This window comes from Microcebus murinus, chromosome 10, assembly GCF_040939455.1.
Source record: "Microcebus murinus isolate Inina chromosome 10, M.murinus_Inina_mat1.0, whole genome shotgun sequence".
Classification (NCBI taxonomy): Eukaryota; Metazoa; Chordata; class Mammalia; order Primates; family Cheirogaleidae; genus Microcebus; species Microcebus murinus.
In genome coordinates this window covers 81,746,464-81,767,543 of record NC_134113.1, presented here as the reverse complement: position 1 = coordinate 81,767,543, position 21,080 = coordinate 81,746,464, and the positions used below count along the sequence as shown (strand labels likewise).

At 38.8% G+C, this 21,080-nt stretch overlaps 1 protein-coding gene across 10 annotated transcripts in view; it reads right to left on the bottom strand.

Annotated features, from left to right (window-relative positions):
* ABCC9 (ATP binding cassette subfamily C member 9) overlaps window positions 1–20,241 on the bottom strand; it is a 146,797-nt gene extending 126,556 nt beyond the window's left edge. For 6 of the 10 annotated variants that reach the window (XM_076007598.1, XM_076007606.1, XM_076007605.1 and 3 more), the window contains exons 1-2: window positions 2,334–2,498; window positions 1,835–1,952 (exon numbers count right to left, since the gene is read on the bottom strand). The gene's annotated coding sequence lies outside the window, so the exon portion shown is untranslated. Of the gene's footprint in view, window positions 1–1,470; window positions 2,069–2,333; window positions 2,499–19,973 lie in introns of those variants that run through there. The other 4 variants (XM_076007603.1, XM_076007600.1, XM_076007604.1 and 1 more) reach the window with 4 other exon arrangements.
* Between the last annotated feature and the right edge of the window lie 839 nt (window positions 20,242–21,080).

Sequence of the window (21,080 nt, the reverse complement as noted above, 5' to 3'; positions counted from 1 at the left end):
TGAGAACATTTTTGGCATATACCAGATATCATAGGCCACTAATTAATTAACTGTTAAAATACTTATTGATGCTGACCACATGCTATTTACTAGGAATCCAATAGTGCAAAAGACAGAAACAGTGCCTATGGTTTTAGACTATATAAATCAGACTATATTAGTCCCAATAATTATTGGTATACTGTAAGGGTATATGATCTAAAAGACAGGGAACTATCCAATAGCACAGTCATGCAAAGGTGTGTACTTTGAATTGGTAATAGTAAAAGTTTAGAATGCTTTCCTCTTTCTACTATACTCTCTAACTTCATATCCTGGCTATCAGCCTGTCCGCTACCTCTTACCACATGGCTCCTGTTAACCTTTCTTTTCTTTTGCTTCCTCCTTTATCCTTTCCCCACGACCCTTAGTATCCTTCTCTAGTGTCCAGTGATCATTTGGTACATTCTATCAGCCAGCCCACATTACAATCCAACATGGACAAAAAGAGGGAAAGAGAAACTTATTGCAGATATCTTGATAATTAGTGTGTTTATCAAAGATATTTCATTCAATCAAGATTTCTAACTAATTCTTAAATTTCCAACATTGTCATTCAATGTTCCCTTCCCAGAAACCAGGTTAAATTAGGAATGCTTTCGGAAGGGTATAAATTGCTGTTCTTGCTGGCTAACCTCTGTCACCTGACATCCTTCAGCCCTGCCCCTTCTGGAGCTGCCTAGGTTCAGCTAAGCACTGACAGAGGCCCTCTGTCAAAGGGAGGGAGAAGGAAGAGAGGGCAGATGGGAAGACATAACATTATCCTCCCCACAAGAATAAACCACTGAAAGATATTCCATGTTTCTGAGAGTTGATAGGAGAACTGCACTGAATATCAAACTTTAAAGACAAAGATCAGAAGTGGAACTTGGATTATAAAGATGACCTGCAGAACAGAAAACCTAAAATGAAAATGCTTCTGATGCTCTAACTTATGATTTCATGGCAAGAATAGTACCTTCAGTATTCTTATTCCTGGAAATGCATTATTTGAAGTTCCACATGCCTAGACTTATAAATTCTGAATTAAGTCAATGAATATAATAATGGACCTATCAGCTCTGTTGGTTCCTCTGTAAGAGGGGAATAGTAGTTATCTGATTTAATTCTAAAAATACATTAAAACGTTAAGGCATATCAGGTACACCATTTATTTTTGCCAGCCCTCTCATTTGCAAGCAGACTACAAGTAAGGGAAAACTAGCTCTCTTTCCTGTTCACCAGGCAGAACGTGTCAGTTCTAAATTGAGTAGGCATTCCGGAGAACTTTAAAATGCTGGGAAACACCTGAAGAAAACATGCTAAACTCAACATAAAAATTTTCATTCTTACATACAAAACAATTCATTCTTTAGTTATCTAGAGGTTAACCAAATTATGTTATGAGAGAGAAACATGACATTTTAAAGAACTTAAGGGCTTTACTGTTACCTAGGACATTTTCAGGAGGGAGTTCTCTTGTGAAACAAATGCTGTAATAACTTCTCCGAAGTTATTTAGTCGAGCGTTCATTAGAAGAACTAGAAGCTGTCTCTCTAGCTAGCTGGCTAGCTACCACAGCTATAGCTAGCAAGCTATGACAGATCCAAGTAGGAAAATCACTAGCAAAAATGACCACTGACTTCTGATTTACTGCCTGGTCTGAATCCACCCATTTACTCTTCAGTGGCTTTGAAATTCTATCCCACACGAAAAGAAATGTTGTTAACTACTCAGCAGATATCCCTTAGATACTGCAATGAAAAAAAACCAAAAATCCCAAACTGAACAAATAAAGCAAAAAATAAATAAATACCTTGGGCAATAACTTGAGGCTGCTTCAAACCCCTACCGGTGCACTTGTGCTACTTTCAAAAACATCCACTTCCTATAACTGCCTGAAGATGTAAATTTCAAACCGGGACGCAGACCTCCTAAAAAAAGCCAAGAATTAAAAATTCTAAAATTAAGCAGATAGAATGCTACTTCATGAACAATAACGAGAAACGTCTAAGAGAAAGGAGCTATTTCCAGTTGGTGTTATGCAGGAGCCGGCAGTTTTAAAGCAAAACTGGAAACCTGACCGCCCCCACCCCCAACCCCCCTCTCTTCCCCAGCCGGGCCTCGGTCCCTTCGTCGCTAGAAATAGCGACCGTCGTGGAAAGCAGCAGCGAAGCGCCGCGGAGACGGAGTGAGCCGGGCGCCTGCGGGTTGCAGAAATGTTAGCTCAAAATCGACAGTTGACCAGTGACTCTTAAAAAAAAAAAAATTTTTTTTTTAAATGAAATATATGTAAAAGACACGGATTCACTTACTCCGGTGACAGTTTTCCTCCCCTAGCCGAAGCAGGCAGCGCGCCGGAGCGGATTATTTTTAGGGTGGTGGGAGATCAGCTGCTGCCTCCTATCGAGTTTCCCAGTTGCACAAACTGCTCCGGGCTGGGGCGGACACGGCGACTCGGAGCGAGGCAGGAAGCTGGGCAGGAGCCCCGCGCGCGGCGCCTGGGGGCCGGGGACCCTCCCCGCCGCCGCCACCGCTCTGCCCAGCGTCCCGCAAGGGAGCCACCAACCTGGGGCGTGCGACCCAAAGACTTTACCAACCCCCCCCCAAAACATGTGCAACCCCCCCCCCCCGCGCCCCCAAATTGCATTAGACTTGCAGTATAGGATTCAATGATTCCCCAGGGGGGTCAGGTTTGCAAATGTCAAGACGCTCAAGGTACTCGTATTCCCCCCCCTCCCCACCACGCTCTCCCTGGAAGCATTCTAAGGAAGAGGGTTTGGGGAGGGTGCACTGTCCCCTGGACGGATCCGGGAAGTGAAGGCTCGTTCCACACAGAGGAACCTCAGGTCTGACATTTCCCCCCAGCGCCTCAGAAGGCAGCTGCTCCGGCGTGAGCAGTCGCCCCCGCGCCACCCGGAGGCTCCCCGAAAGTGACACTTGGGCTCGTTCCCGCGGACCGCACAGCGTCCCCGTCTCGTGCTCCCAGCCAGAGGCATAACCAACACGCACGTTTATAACACGGTCACCCCCGCAACCACTGCCCCCCGACAAAGGCAAGCTGAGAATTTTGCCCTCCCACTCACCCACCCACAACCCTCTTTAAGTAATACTGCGTTTTGTCAGGGGCTACTTCTGAGTCACCTTGGAATAAAAGCACTGTTTTTAGGAACTGTCCTAATCTGATAAAGGATGGCCAGCCAGGCGGGCTGGAGTCTCCGAGGCTCTGCGCGCGGCCCCAAAGGACTGCGGGGCTGCTGGTACCCCGACCCCAACCCTCAACGCGGGTGGCGTCCCTCCCGGCTTCTCTGAGTGCGGGCAGAGGCCGCCCCCAGCCCTGCCACTCCCCGGGGACTTCCCCGCGGGGCGCCTCGCTAGCCTGCAGGCCGCCGCGTGCTCGGGCGAGTGCCAGGCTTGGGCCTGCGACAGGGGCTTGAACCCGCGGCCGCTAGGGGCCGGAGAGGCCACGTCGGGGCCGCACCAGGGAGGGTAGGAAGACTCCGTTCCTGTGGCCTAGGAACGCCTGACGACTGTACCCTGGAGCTGTCTGTTGCTGCGACGCAGGCACAGGGAGGAAAAGGGCGCGCACTTCAAGAAGGGACACCCGGGCGGTGCTGTGTAGGGAACCAGGGGAGACCCGCGAGCAAGCTGGAGGGGGGACCCGGGCCCCCCACGGCGCCTGTGGAGAGAGAAGTGGAAATACCGGGTGCACATAATCCTAATATATACTCTTATCCTAATATATCCTCATATATAATCCTAATATATACTCCTAATATACATAGTACATACATAATCCTAATATATACTCATAATCCTAATATATACTCTATAATCCATAATATATACTCTTGAGGGTCACTACACAACATGAAGTTGACTTGAGGATTTTTTCTTTAATTTTTATTTATTTTTTTCAATATGTTATGGGGGTACAAATGTTAAGCTTGCGTATATTGCCCTTGCCTCCCCTCCCCCCTCGAGTCAGAGCTTCATGAGTGTCCGTCCCCCTGTTGGTGCACATCGCACTCATCGACCTTAGGGTTTTTAAAATATATATATTATTATTACTAAGGTCATGTTTCATGACAGAAAATCATGCTTATTATAGAAACTTTGGAAGATGTGGAGGATAAAGGAGACCAGTGAGCCCTCCCACTCCCCGCATAAAACTACTAAAAATATTTTGTTTTGTTTTGTTTTCCAAACGAACACTGGTAGTATGGTGCATTGATTAAGAGGGATGAGGGAGCCATCCTGCTTGATATCAAATCCTGTTCCTCAGCTCAGTGATTTTGAAACCCCTTCCCCCTCCCCCTCCCCTCCCCTCCCCTCCCCTCCCCTCCCCTCCCCTCCCCTCCCCCTCCCCTCCCCCTCCCCCTCCCCTCCCCCTCCCCCTCCCCTCCCCCTCCCCTCTCCTGTATCAATTTTCTCCTCCCCTCCCCTCCCCTCCCCTCCCCCTCCCCCTCCCCTCCCCTCCCCCTCCCCCTCCCCTCCCCTCCCCCTCCCCTCCCCTCCCCCTCCCCCTCCCCCTCCCCTCCCCTCCCCCTCCCCCTCCTCCCTTCCCCCTCCCCTCCCCCCTCCTGTATCAGTTTTCTCCTCTGGGACAAATAAAGGTATATAGATCATAGGCTTTTCTTTTCTTTTTTTTTCTTTGAGACAGAGTCTCACTTTTGTTGCCCAGGCTAGAGTGAGTGTCGTGGCATCAGCCTAGCTCACAGCAACCTCAAACTCCTGAGCTCAAGCAATCCTCCTGCCTCAGCACCCCCCCACCCCCACCCCCAGTAGCTGGGACTACAGGCATGCACCACCATGCCCAGCTAATTTTTTGTATATATATTTTTAGTTGGTCAATTAATTTCTTTCTATTTTTAGTAGAAAGGGGGATCTCGCTCAGGCTGGTTTCAAACTCCTGACCTCGAGCAATCCGCCCGCCTCGGCCTCCCAGAGTGCTAGGATTGTGAGGGAGAGAGAGAGAGTGTCCCTGCCCCTTGAGTATATGCTGATAAATAATGCTATCATTATCCTCTTTTTTCTGTGCATATTTTTATTGTTGGCATCACAACATAATCATCTCCTTACAATATCTTTTAAAATAATTGATTTTCCAATGGTATTTAAAAATCTTTATGGAAATAATTTAAATGGTTGCATAATATTCCACCGTGTGACCATACAGTATTTTAACACTTATTTTACCATTGTTGGACATGTAGTTAGTTCTCAAATTTTCACTAGCACCTGTGATCCTATGATGAACTTTTTTGCATAAATTTGTTTCTTTCGAACAGGTAATTTCTCTAATATACATTCTCTGAAAAGGAATTACAGGATCAAAAGTGGTGAATATCTTTAAGGCGGTCAATAAAGAATGCAAAATCATCCTTCTAAATACTTTGTATTAACCCCACAAGCTGTATGAGATGACCTGTTATCCTTACATTCAAACCAGCATTGGATGTTCTTATTTTTTATTTTTTAAAAATCTCATAATTTGCCCGATAATATGTAATTCTTTGTTATTAACATGCGGCACAATTCCCGATGTTCATCAATGTTTGTATCTCCTCTTTTGTGACAGTTCATTCACATACTTGTCCATCTAATGAGTCTTAATGAAGTTTCTTATCATTTGTATAAACTTTTAATAAGGTAAGGATACTAATCATGCTTCATGTACGTAACAAATGTTTTTTCCAATTTGTCATTTGAAAAAATGGTAGTGATGTGGCTTTTCAAAAAAAAATAAAAACAGTTGTTTTCCTTTATTCCATGAAGATTTAGTAGAACACACACCATGTACTAGACATAGACACTAGCGATGAACCAGACCTCCTGCCTTCATGGTACTTCCTTCTAAGGGAATGTTTAAGTAGGCAAATTTGTTGCTTTTTACCACTGTCATGTATTCCAATGCTTTAGTTAATTAATGTTAATCTTCATTTATATCTGTTTAAAGGCTTTTTTAAAAATGTTATCCTGGAATTTATTTTATCATATGCCATGGGATGAGAGTCTAAATTAATATTTTATTCATTACACCAAGACCATTTACTGAACATTTTCTTCTGCCTTGCTGTATAATGCCTTCTTTTTCATATACATATAATTATTTTATAATAACAACTGTTTCTAGGCTACCTATTCTGTTCAATTGATCTGTTTTTCCTCTTTTTTTTTTTTTTTTTTGCTATTACTATGATTAGACTGATTTGATTCTTATAGTTTAAATTATATTTTAATCCTGGTGGTGCCAGTGCCTTTTCACTCTTTTCAAAATTTTCTTAGCTTGTGTCTTTTAGGGATTTTATTGGAAGTTCATTAAATCTAGGAAGTAATTTTTAAAGAAATGTCATATTTTTAGTGCTCTGTCTTTTAAGTTAAAAAGAAGCATGTTTTCCCATTTATTTCAATCTTCTTTTTATCTTAGTATTAAATTTATATAGGTCTGTACATTTCTTGTAAGATTGATCATACAAATTTTGTGTTTTTGTTTTCCTATTTTGTACTGCTATTAAAAATGCACTATTTGTTTATTTTGTCTAAGAAATTATATATTTATCTTATAGCTAGGCACTTTATTAAGCTTTCTCAAAAATCCCAGTATTATTTCATGATGTTACCTTGAATTCCGGAAAACATGATTTTATCTGCAATGACACACTTCCTTTGCCTTCTCAAATACTTATAGTTTATTTGTATTTTATCATTAATTTTTTATCAATTGTGAATGTTAGGTCACAAAATAAGTATTAATAAATTTAAGAAGATCGAAATCATCTCACATATCTTTCCAGTCATAATGGTATGAAACTAGAAATGAATGACTGGAGAAATCTTGAAAAAGCACAAATACGTGGAAATTAAACAACACATTCCTGAATTTGACAATCAATGAGTCAAAGAAGAAATCAAAAGGGAAATTTGAAAAATACATTGAGACAAGTGAAAATGGAAACCCAACATACCAAAATTTATGTGATGTGACAAAAGCAGTACTGAGAAACATGTTTATAGCAATAAATACCTACATTAAGAGAAAAGAAAGACTTCAAATAAGCAGCCTAATTTACACCTCAAGGAAAAGAAGAACAAAGTAAGCCCAATTTATCAGAAGGAAAGAAAAAGCAAAAATCGAAAAAGAACTAAGTTAAATAGAAACAAGAAAAACAATTAAAAAGATCAACAAAACTAAGAGCTCGTTTTTTGAGAAGATAAACACAATTGAAAAACTCTTAGTTATACTGAAAAAAGAGAAGACTCAAATAAATGAAAACAGAAATGAAAGAGAAGATATTATTACTGACACCACAGAAATATAAAGAATTGTGACAGATTACTATCGTGCAATTTCCCAATAAATTGGATATCTTAAAAAAGGATAAATTCCTAGAAACACAAAACTTACCAAGATTGAATCATGAAGAAATGGAAAATCTGAACAGGGTTAAAACTAACAAGGAGATTGAATCAGCAATCAAAATTCTCTCAACAAAGAAAAGCCCAATACTAGATGACTGCTTAGGGAATTTTTCAAAGGAAAATTATTATCAATTCTCAAACTCTTCCAAAAAGACTGAAGAGAAAGGAATGGTTTCAAATTCATTTTATGAGCCCTAAATTACCTTGATGCCAAAGCCAAATAAGATAACTACAAGGAAAGAAAATCACAGTATCTCTGCTGAACATAAATATAAAAAGCTTCAATAAAATACTAGCAAATCAAATACAACAACACATTCAAAGGATCCTATACCATGACTTATTTCAGAAATGCAAGGATGGTTTAAGATACAAAATCGATAAGTGTGAAACACCATATTAACAGAATGAATGGTGAAAATCACATTATCATTCCAACAGATGAAGAAAAGGATGCTGAAAAAGTCAACATTCTTTCATGATAAAAACTCTAGACAAATTAAGAATAGAAGAAATATACCTCAACATAATAAAGGCCATAGATGGCCACCCTATGGCTAACATCTACTCAACATGAAAGCTGAAAGCACTTCAATGTCAAGAAGAGGACAAAGATGCCTACTCTCATCCCTTTATTCAACATGGTACTGGATGTCCTATCCAGAGCAATTAGGCAAGAACAAGAAATAAAAAGCATCAAAATTAGAAAGGAATAATTATAATTTGAAAATGATATGAACTTATATGTAGAAAACTCTAAAAACTGCATCAAAAAATGTTAGAACTAATAAACAAGTTCAGGAAAGTTGTAGGGTATAAATCAACACACAAAAATCAATTGTGGTTGATATACTAACAACAATCTATCTAAAAGAGAAATTAAGAAAGTAATACTATTTCAGTTCATCAAAATACTAATGAATAAATTTAATCAAAAATTGAAATGTCTGTATATCACAAACTATAAGACATTGATGAAAGAAATTGAATACATACATTTCCAGCACTATGGATAGAACTGGAGGTCATTATGTTAAGTAAAATAATCCAGGTTCAGAAAGACAAATATAATATGTTCTCACTCATATGTGAGAGGTAAAAAAGTTGATCTCATGAAGAAAGAGAGTAGAATGATGGTTATCATAGGCTAGGAAGGGTGGGGTGGGGGGGATGAAGAGAGATTGGTTAATGAGTACACAAATATAGTTAGATAAAAGGAATAAGTTCAAGTGTTTGATAGTACAGTAGAGTGAGTATGGTTAACAATAATTTATTATATATTTAAAAATAGCTAAAACAGATTATTTGAAATGTTCCCAACACAAAGAAATGATAAAAGTTTGGGGTGATAGATCTTATAATCCTAATTACCCTGATTTGATCATTATACATTGTATTATTTATCAAAATATCACATGTAGCCCATAAATGTGATAATTATTATGTATCAATAAAAAAGCAAGAAAGAAATTTAAGACATGAATAGATGAAAAGTAATTCAATGTTCATGGATCAGAGGAAGAAATATTGTTAAACTCTCCAAACTACCCAAAGCAATCTATGGATTCAATGTAACTCTAATCAAAATATCAATGGCATAATTTACAGAAATAGAAAAAACAATCATAAAAATCATATAGAACCACAATAGATCCCAAATAGCCAAAGCAATCTTGAGAAAGAAGAACAAAGCTGGAGGCATCACACTTCTTGATTTCAAAATATATTACAAAGTTACAGTAATCAAAACAGTATGTCACTGGCATAAAGACAGACACATAAACCAGTGGAATAGAAGAGAGAACCCAGAAATAAACCATGCATATACAGTCAACTAATCTTCAACAAGGATGTCAAGATCACACAATGAGGAAAGGATAGTGTCTTCAACAAATGGTGTTGGAACAACTGGATATTCACATGCAAAAGAATGACATTGGACTCTTCTCTTACACCATGCACACAAATAAACTCAAATGGATCAAAAACTAAATGCCAAATCTAAAATTATAAATATGCTTGAAGAAAATAGAGGAGGAAGTTTTTGACATTGATCTTAGAAATGATTCCTCAGATTTGACACCAAAAGTACAGGCAACAAAACCAAAAATAAATGAGTAGGGCCTCACCAAACTAAAAAGCTTTGCACAAAAAAGGAAGCAATCAACACAATGAAAAGGCAACCTACAGAATGGGAGAAAGTATTTGCAAACCATACATATGATAATGGGTTAATACCTAAAATATTAAGGAACTCATAGAACTCCATATCATAATAAGCCAAATATTCCAAGGACCTGAGTAGACATTTTTCCAAAGAAGATCTACAATGGCCAACAGGTACATGAAAAAGTTTTCAACATCACTAATCATCAGGAAATGCAATCAATCAAAGCCACAGTGAGATATCACCTCACATCTGTTAGGGTTTCTATTATAGAAACAATAAAAGTTAATAAATGTTGGTGAGTATGTGGAGAAAAGGGAACCCTTGAGTGCTGTTAGTAGAAATGTATATTGGTACAGCCATTACATAAAACAGTGTGGAGAGTCCTCAAAAAATTAAAATTAGAATTACCACATTATCCTGCAATCCAACTTCTGGTTATATATCCAAAGGAAACAAAACTACTTCTTCATCATTTTGAAGATCGAATAACTCAATGGACTTTTCATATCTATATAAATTTTAAGATTAGCTCATCAATTTCTACAAAATTCCACTGAGATTATGATTGTGTTGAATCTATATATCAATTTGGGGAGAATTTGCATCTTAACAGCATTAAGTGTTCCAATCCCCATGAACAAAACCTGTCACTCTTTTTAGCTAGGTCTTCCTTTATATTGCAGCCATATTTTGAACTTTTTGGTGTATAATTGTGCATACACAGTTGTTCATTAGATCTATCCCAACATATTTCGTGATTTTGATAGTACTATAAACAGTATTTTTAAATATCATTTTATAATTGTTAATTACTAGTATATAAACATGTTTTGTATCTTGCAACACTGCTAAATTCACTTATAAGTTCTAGGACTTTTGTACATTCGTTAAGATTTTCTATGTTCATGACAATATCATCTACAAATAAAGACAACTTTACTTCTTCTCTGTCGTTACCCTATTTTTTTTTTCTTATCTTATTACTCTAGCTAGCTCCTCCAGTATGATGTTCAATAGGAATAATGAGAGTGGACATCATTGGCTTGTTCTCAATCCAAATAGTGAAGAGATTTGTTCTTTCGCTATTAAGTAAGATATTATGTGTAGGATTTTTATAGATTACTTTTTATTAGATCAGGGACATTACCTACTATTCATAGTTTGGTGAAAGAGTTTATTATAAACAGTTGTTGAATTTTATCATTTTTCAACATTTTTATGTTGAAAAAATGTTTTTTTCCCTGCATCTATTGTGTGCATCATATGCTTTTTCACCTTTATTCTGTTAATAGGTCAAAATGAGTTTTTTAATTTTTTGAGTATAAATCAACCTTACATACCATGGATAAATTCTCCCTGGCCATGGTATCATCTTCCTTTTATATATTCCCAGATTCTGTTTATTCAAATCATATTTAGAAATGTTTGCATCTATCTTAATGAGGCAATTCGTTTTCTTTTTCTTTTCTTTCTTGTTTTTTGTTTGTTTGTTTGTTTGTTTTTTGTTTTGTTTTTTGGGAGTTTGGAGGTTGTTTTTGTTTGTTTGTTTGTTTGTGTATTTTGGCAATATCTTCATTCAGTTCTGATGTCAAGATTCTGCTGGCCTCATAAAATGAATTCTAAATATTTATTCCTCCCCTGTTTTCTGAAAGAATTTTGTAAAATTATTATTTTTTCTTTAAATTTTTGGTAGAATTCGAAGTCAAAGTCTTGTGGGACTGGAGTTCTCCTTGTAGAATGGTTTTTACTTAAGAACTTAATTTCTTTACTGGATACAGTGGTACTCAGATTTTCTATTTCTTCTTTTGTCAGTTTAGATAATCTGTAGTTTTTAAAGAATTTTTATGTTTATGCTAATTTATTGAATGTCTTAGCATAAAGTTGTTCATACTCCTTAGTATCCTTTTGATATCTGTAGTATTTTTATTAATATATCCCTTCTTTCATTCCTAATATCGATAATTTACATTTTCTCCCATTTTTTATTGATCAGTTTAGCTAAAGATATATCTATTTTACTTAGCTTAAAAAAATTTTTGGTTTCATTGACTTTATATTTACCAATTTTCTTGGAAGTTTTTCTTTGATGCATTGGTTATTTAGAAATGTTTTAATTGCCAAATATTGGAGATTATCCAGACATCCTTTTAAAAAGTTTATTTAGGTAAAATTTATATAAAGTAAAATCTAATTTTTTAACGTTAACAGTTCTATGAGTTTTTGCAAATGTATACAGCCATGTACCTACCACCACAACTGAGATACAGAATCTTTCCACCAGTGGCCAAAGTTGGAGAAGGAGGCTCAACAAGTCTCCCAAGCAGAAAGAGCAGCATGTGCCAAAGCACAGAAGCTGAAAGAAACTTGTATGCTTGGAGAACTTTAAGTAGTGTAATGAGGCATAAATAAAGGCATAATGAACTAGAAGGATTGCTAGAGACTGGTTTGTGATGGTGATACATTGCTAGATAAACAATGCAGAGCTTCTTCTCGGGTTTTCTAAGCAAACGTGAGGTACTATGGTCAGATCCCTGCTTTTAAAAGATCACTCTGCAGTCAATGTGGAAGATGGATTGGTAGAGATGAGAATGGAGGCAGGGACACAAAGCAGGAGACTTTTATAGTAGTCCAGGTGAGGGATGGTGAGTTCCTAAACTATCACAGTCATAGCGGGACAGTGTAACTGTACCAGGCGCTTCCTTAATTGCCAAATGCTGCCGACTCTTTTGTCCTGGCTTCTCTCCACCACTTTGATACCCTTGTTTAAGTCTTTCTTTTTGAAAGCTTTGCTTCCCTTAGTTTTAACACATCAAACTTTTCTTCCATTGTAATAGTTTTCCTCTTTTTAGTTCCCTTCTGTGACTCCTCTTTTAGTGCTTACTCCTTGCATGTGGGTTCCACTCTAGACTCTCTTCTTCTATCACCTTGTACACTTTCTAGGAGAGAACTTATTCACTGCCATGGATTTAGCTAGTGTGGTTGAAATGGTAAAAAGTATGGACTCTCCTGAAAGTTTTTGCACTACCTACTCTCAGAGACTCAATTTCTTCAGCTGACAGAGAGTGCATGATAATGTCACACCTACCTAAGATTTTTGTTGAAATGACTTAATGAGCTGTGTACCAGGTAGAATGTTTGCCATATGTTTTCCCTACAGAAGGCACTCAACAAATAATATTTCCCTTGGTTATTCTTCTCTCAACTTTGACTTCCCTAAACGGATGTCCTATAGGTACCTTTGGTAAATACAACATTATTATCTGCCCCACATCTTTGTCCTAGGAATTTTCCCCTCTCTTGGTCCACATGACTTCTGTAGGAGCTACAGTGTTAGCTTGTGATCCCAAACTCCTAAACACAGCTCATTTGACATGTAATCGGTATATGGCCAAAGCTAGACCAATTGGGATCTTTCCTTAATATTTTGAAATTTAACTGAAAGAGAGAATGAGAGAGAGAGACTAGAGCTCAGTTTTTCCCTAGGTGACTGAATCTGACAGGGAGAAATAGAAAAGGAAGAACTACAGAAAGCCAAGAATAGAGATAGGACAGAGTCTGGATGGAATTATGGTCCCTGAATCTAGGTAAACAGCATATCTCTCCTGAGATTCCTTCTGTTGTCCCAGGATCCCTGTGGATTCCTCATTTTTCTTAAGCTAACCAGAAAGGGATGGACTATGCTATCTGTGGTGGAAGAAAACTGTGCTAATACCATACCTTAAACTCTCTATGTCTATAATTAAACTTATTGTTCCCACCCACTCCAAACTACTCTGACTTCTTATCTCTCTTCCTGCTGCCACTCACTCTGTAGTCACACAGTTTAGTCACCTCAGAATCAGTTCTCCAGCACCACACTCAACTGATCGTGAAGACCTATCAGATATACCTATCGCTTCTCTCTTCTTCCCCGTTCACATAGCTACTGCCTTAATTCAGGCTCCTGTTGTCTCTTGTTGAGACTATTTTGATACCTCTGTAAACTAAAGTAAAATTTTAAGGCTCAACCCTCACCGACTGACTAACTAGAGCCCCTCGTGGCCAAAGGAATATCCTAAAATTAAATTGTCTGCCAAGAGGAAGGAGGTCAGACATGCCTTATCATGGCCCCCTCCCTTCTTGGAGACTTCCTTTACTACCCATTAACAGGCCTAAGGGTATGCAAGACAAACCTGCAGTTCCTCAATTTACACAACAAATCTATGTCTGATGGCTTATCTCTGATAACAGCTCCTTTTGTTAAAACATTCCAAGCCTTTAGACAAAGCTTCATGTCTTTGACCAATTACAATCCAAAAAATCTTTAAACCCACCTATAACCTGTAAGCACCCCCCCCTTCAAGATGTCCCACTTTTTGGGGGCCAAACCAATGTATGCCTCCCACATATTGATTTATGACTTTACCTGTAACCAACCCCTGTCTCCCTGAAACATATAAAAACCAAACTATAACCCAGTCACATCAAGTCCACTTGCCCAAGGCCTCTTGGCAGTGGCTCCGGGTCATGGTCCTCAAATTTGGCTCAAAATAAATCTCTTTAAAATTATTTTACGAAGTTTGGCTTTTTTTTCTGTTGACACCTCCAAAAGGGTATTTCTGGGGCTGAACTGTCATCCTTCAACTTTCCTTCATAAGACTTACAGAGTTATCTGCATACACACAAATTTGATCACATCACTCCTCCCAGATCCTTCAAAGTGTGGTCCATCAACAACCTGCACCAGAAATAGCAGAATCTGTCTCCTTCTTTGTCCCAAATGGGCCCAATTCTGTCCAAACCTACTGAATCAGGAGAAAAGGGGCTCCAACCAAATATCAGTATATTTTTAGAAGCAACCTAGGTGATTGTTAGTACTATTAAATTTTGAGAAAGAAGGACCTACTCAGTAAACGCCCAGTGCTTTAATTTTAACTCTAATTTTTTCCTGTCATATTTTTCATATGATCTAGCCACCTTATATTCTAGGCACACCGAATGCCCAGTATCTGCAAATAAATCATATTTCTATGTCTTCTAAGTCCTTGCTCATGCTTTTGCTCCACTTGTCTGAAGTGTTTTCCAATTCCTTGTCCAGCTATTGCAAATGGGTTAGCAGTTACATTCTTTATGCTACCATGATTTCTGGTGGTTATGTCTTTTATTGAACTACACATTGCATCACATTTATCTATATGTCTGTCTTCCCACAAAGTTTTGAACTTTTTGAAAGCTGAAAGTATGTCTTCTTCAACTCTGTCACTTCAATATCTATTACATTATGTGGAAAACAACAGGTAATCAATGAATATGTGTTGGATGGAATCTGAGATTTCCCCACAATTGTCCTTTGTTACCCTTATTTTGCAATGGTGTTACTATAGGGTAAGTGATGCAGAAAGGAATAGAATGCAGTGTCCCTGTCATACAGCAAGGAACTGCCTTGCATGGCTCTAAAGAGCCCTCCCTGGGCCTAATTACATATAAGCTTTGGAATATAAACCTCCTTCAAACTGGAGGGTTCTTCATTTCAGATGGGCCATACTGATCACCAAAGTTCAGATGCATCTCTGTAAACAATTAAAGAGGCATAAGGAAGCAACAGCATCTACATGCCCACTAATATTCTTATCTAGAGTATTTTCACAACAATGCCTTTTCATTCGAGAAATCTCTGTGATGATAACTTCATGAGCCCTGGTTTCTTTGAACTGGCCCTGGCAAATCTAGAAATGCTGTTTATTTCTTGGTGCAAGTTCAATATTGACTTGGTAAAACAGAAGAAAAGAGAAGTAGGGGAACCATTTACACAAATAATATTAAGTATTAAAAGTAATATAGATGGAGAATAGAACAAGAATTCTAAGTTCTTATTTGTAAGACAAAAGAGGCTAGGCTGGCTCCAACAGTATTCAAATTTAGTACAGACATTGATTTCTGGAAAAACTAAATATTCACACAGTAATTCATATTTTTGCCAGTTAAATGAAATACTTCAGGAAACTATAAGTTTTTATTTATTCAAACCGAAAATAGTCAAATTATTTTACTTAGGCATAGTAATAATTTTGATTAGATTATTTTCATGTGTAGTATTTATGACAATAGCTCATTGGATTAATATTGTTAGCATTTCAAGAGTGTTAATTCATGACTTAAAAAAGTAAAGTACATTAGACATTTAAAATGAAGCTTATTAATAATTAATATGCTGGTTATCAATATTTCTCACATAATCCTTTAACCAGACATCCAGATGTTTTATATTACATTAAACTACTTAGTATTAACTAAAAGTCATATAATTACTTTTCCTTGGTGAAATCTATAATTAGTTATTTTCATTAAAATTCACCTTCTCTTTAATATGCTTAAATTTTTAAGAATTTGGTAGGCAAAATTCTAGAAGTAATTTTTCATTGATGTTTTATAATGCCATGATTCAAATGTATTCTCTTCAAACTCATGTTGAAACTTAATCTCCATCTTAGGGGTATTAAGAGGTGGGGACTTTTGGGAAGTGATTGCTTTTGGTGTTCCACCTTCATGACTGGACTCGTCACTTATAAAAGAGTTACAGTCAGCTGGCTTAGGCCCTTTTAGTGCTTCCACTACAAACCCTGGAAGTCATGGGAGCCATGGGAGTCATCTTGTAAGAAGAGAGAACAGCCCTCACCAGACACCAAAACTGCCCACAACTTGATCTTAGACTTCCCAGTGTGCAAAACTGTGAGAAATAAATTTCTATCATTTATAATTAGTCTGTGATATTTTGTTATAGCAGCACAATTGGACCAAGACATATGGTATATCAAATTTGCCCCAGTTTTAGAGCCCGTATTTAAATGTCTAATTTTAAAACTTTTCTAGATTTTTCTAGGTGTATCTAAAACTCCACACGTGTATATACTTGTCTACACAGTATATGTTTTATGGAGTTTACATAATTTTTTAAAAGGGTGTTTTATGGCCATTACTAGTTGTCTGTATATTTTAACAAGGCATTAATTTCAGGGTGAAGGAGGGGCAGAAGGATGAAAAGATATTTCTCCTTGCCGGAACGGTGGCTCATGTCTGTAATTCTAGCACTCTGGGAGGCTGAGGCGGGTGGATGGCTCAAGGTCAGGAGTTTAAAACAAGCCTAAGCAAGAGTGAGATCCTGTCTCTACTAAAAAAATAGAAAGAAGTTAATTGGCCAACTAAAATATATATATAGAAAAAAAAATTAGCTGAGCATAGTGGTGCATGCCTGTAGTCCCAGCTACTCAGGAGGCTGAGGCAGGAGGATCACCGGAGCCCAAGAGTTTGAGGTTGCTGTGAGCTAGGCTGACGCCCTGGCACTCTAGCCTGGGCAATAGAGTGAGACTCTGACTCAAAAAAAAAAAAAATACATATATATATATATATATATCTCCAGCTCCTTTCAACTTTCTATTCAAACTCATAACAAAGAGAAAGTCAAGAGATGGCGTCAAGATGGCTGACTAGAGGCAACCGACACTCACCTCCTTCACAAACAAGAGGCAAAACAACAAACAGATAACCACTTGTCCAATAGAGCATCTAAAGGAGGACACTGGAATTCAGCAAGGAGGTGACAAAGACCCTCTGAAGCATGGAAACTCCAGATGGCAGCATAGAGAGGGGAGTAAGGCTTCCAGCCAGATGGGCTCTGAGCCAAGACAGATTCTCCACTGCAGGGAAAAGGTAAGCAGGAGGTCCCCTGCAGTCCACATTTCCATCACAGACACCAGCAGTCCTGGCCCCTCATTCCTCACAGGCCCTGAGCCTAGTGTAGGGAGATGCCTGGAGTCCATGCCACTGCATTATCTCAGAGAGGAAAGTTTTTTTTTTGTTTTTTTTGAGACAGACTCTTGCCCTGTTGCCCAGGCTAGAGTGCCGTGGCGTCAGCCTAGCTCACAGCAACCTCAAACTCCTGGGCTCAAGCTATCCTCCTTCCTAAGCCTTTCCAGCTCATTTGGGACTATAGGTATGCGTCACCACACCCAGCTAGTTTTTCATATTTTTGGTTGCTCGGTTAATTTTCTTTCTATTTTTAGTAGAGACAGGGTCTTGCTCAGACTGGTCTTGAACTCCTGACCCCAAAGATCCTCTCACCTCCAAGGATCCCAGAGTGCTAGGATTATGGACATGAGCCACTGTGCCAGGCCCAGAGAGGACATTTTTTATCATCTTGTGTTTCAATTTAAAAATGTATACAAATTTTATGCGTTGCCTTATAACCCCACCACCTCCACTAAAGAGTCATATCCCTTTTCCAGATTAGATTTTTGCAGCATCTGCCATTCTGCTTGAATGCAACAAATATTTTTTGAATGACTAAATAATACATCCAAGTTGCCTTTATGGAAAAAAAAAGTTTATCTTCCTATATCTTTAAGGAAAATCAGTGCACCAGCAATATACTTCAGGATCACTCCATTTTGGCAAGTATTTGCTGCACATACCTCAATTTAGAAACATGGTGGTATAAAGGCCTCATAGCTGATTGTTTACCAGGATAACTTCCAGAAATACTTTTACATACAGGTAATGTTGCTGAGTCATAGTGCCAAATATAGCTCTTGGGCCAAGGCAAATGTAATTTAACTTACCCTTACTCAAATAGCCATGCTCTAGTGAAATCACTGTTTAAATAGTCAAATCTAAGCTTTTCACCATGCAAGTGAGTAGTTCCTCTCTTCCTTCAACAGATTGTTTCTGCTTTTTCTTTGTCCAGACTCTGTGAAGGAGACCGTGGAAGCCACCACCCTTATAAGTTAGGTAAAAATTGACAGTGTTGGGAAATGACAGTTATACAGATCATTGGTTGCAGAAGGATCCAAAAGGGAAGAGTAGAAAAGCTTCTTGTCTTTATGAGCCTATCTGGAAGGCACAAGGATTCAGTACTCTGTTCATGAAAAGTAACAATAACGACCTGTAATTTGAGCAATTACTGTGTGCCAGACACCAGGAAAAGCATCTTACCCAACCTCACTCCTGTCCTATAAACTAAGTATTGAATAATCCAGGCGTCCTCAAACTACGAACCACAGGCCACATGCGGCCTGCCGCCGAGGACATTTATCCGGCCCACCGGGTGTTTTTGCCACCGCTGCCTGTCCTGCTGAGCAGCCAACTCATCCCAGGCCCACAGTGCGCATGTGTGGAATGTGCGCCACACTCTCCAACGGTCCTCCAACTATCTGAGGGACAGTGAACTGGCCCCCTGTTTAAAAAGTTTGAGGACCCCTGGAATAATCCCTGTGATGTTGGTGAAGAAACTAATAAAAAGACAGATAATGATATTCCTCCCCACCCCCACCATCAACTCAAGGCCGGGGGATGTGGTTAGAATCATGCCTGCTGCTGGCCTTGAAGAGTACAGAGGACATTACAGAACAGAAATAAGTAAACAGGCAATTACAATATGTTTGCTTTACACTTGTAATAAGGATTAAACACAATTTTGGAGGGCACTAAGGGAAACTGAAAATACTGATACTGGTCAAGAAACATTGCTCCATATCTTTAGAACTTTGGTGAAATCTAAACTTTTTTTCTGAAATAAAATAAGTAATATTAACATGCCCTGGAGACATAATAAAAATTTAAAGTACCCATAGTCTATTCTTTCTTTTTCCCTCTGCCTCTTTCACTGCTCCTAGGCTAGTTCCACCTCCAGCTTCCCTGTGTATTTGCACTGGAGCTGCAGGCTTAGAGTCTTGCCTGGAGTTTGTCTAGAACACACCACTCATTTTCTCTTACTCTTCCCCCTCCATCCTCATGCAGTTATTAAATCATTTATGTTATCCTCAGCAACGACTTGCCTCCCCCTCTTCCTTTCCTTTCTTTCCACCTGCCTTCTCCCTTAGATTCTTATTAGTTATTGTATCAACTTTTTAATAGCTCTCTCATCCCCTGAGCCATCTGACACATGCATGTCATATTAACCTTCCTAGAATGCATTTCCAATTATAGCTCTAGGGCACTCACAAACCTCTCATGACTGACTGATGTTGTCACCCTGTCATTTAAAGTCCCCATAAAACACAAAGCATGTTTCGCCCTCATTGACCCTTTATATTCCAACAGAACTGTACCACTCACAGCCCTGGCACACCCCTGCTCAAACCACCTCTGTATCCTTACTTTTGCTCATCCAACTGTCCAAATGGTCTCTTTTCTGCTTTTCCCTCCCTCAATTCTGTCCTCTTTCAATGCTCCTCCCAAGCACCTCATTGTTTGTGTCACCCAACTCTGCATCTACCAGTGTCTGCCACACCTAGCTGTAGTATTAAACTGATGCTACAGACCTTTCTTTCTGTAGCTGCTGTCGTAGCACCTCCTTCAATGTGACTTTTGCAGTGTTTCCCCTACTTACCACGGGCTCCAGTTCCAGCCAGCAGACTCCTCGCCGAATCAAGACAGCCTAGAAGGCAGCAGTCTTAGTGGCTGCTACTCATTCTCTAAGCACAAAGCAGAGCTTACCCAGCCAGTGGGCTCTTATCCAACAAGTAGACTCTGTCACCTCCTGACTATACCCTGGCTCCCGCTAACCCACAGCAACTTTCATGGAAAACTTGATATTGTCCTGCCCTGAACTCTTTAGCGTGAGAGCAGAGAATCTAGTGAGGAGAACCGTGGAGGCTAAGAGCAAGGAGCTGTGTTCCTGGAGGAATACCAATGAGGACGGTGGTAGGTGTGAGCCCAGTGGGATTCTGAGCCAGACACAAGTGTTTTTACAGCAACGAACTTAGTTCTGAATCATGCTATAGCTACGTGAACAGAGCAATAGAAACCAGCAAGTGGTTTCCCCAAAAATGACAGTTTGTGGGAATGAAAGATACTCATAGTATTTATACAAACAAAAAAACTTAAGTAACACCTATATCCCCTTTATTATGCATCATATAAGTCTGGAAATATAGGCTCATACACCTGCATTTAATACTAAACATTCAAAAGTTTCTATTAAGGATGTGAATACAGATAAACTTCCTTAGGAAATGCTATAAAAGGACATAAGGCTAAAGTCAAAATAAAAAAAGAAAAAGAACATGATGTTGTTCCTGGAATAGCAGCAGATCACAGGGGCTAATCTGGGAAACAGATCCTGAGGGCATTTAATAAATTTAGATAAGCACTAAAGATTACACTGGTTCAGTCACGTAATAACAATTTTTTTTATTCTATTGCAAATACAAACCATTTCAAGAGTGCATTTCCTTTTCTAATGATTCATTTGGGAAAACAGTTACTGGTCTTAAGCCAGAGAAAGTACAGTTCATTAGATCTTGGTGAAAATGAAGTAGTGAAAATCAACAGGTTCATGTTCTTGATTTCACCAGCCACAAACTTCACAAGAAAACTTTGCAACGCATTTGTGTCTTAAAACAAAGGGTAGTAGGACTTGGATTAAGTTATTCTTTCCCCAAATATTTATTGACTGTCCGCTCTGTGCCTCACAGGTAGTAGGAGAAAACAGCAC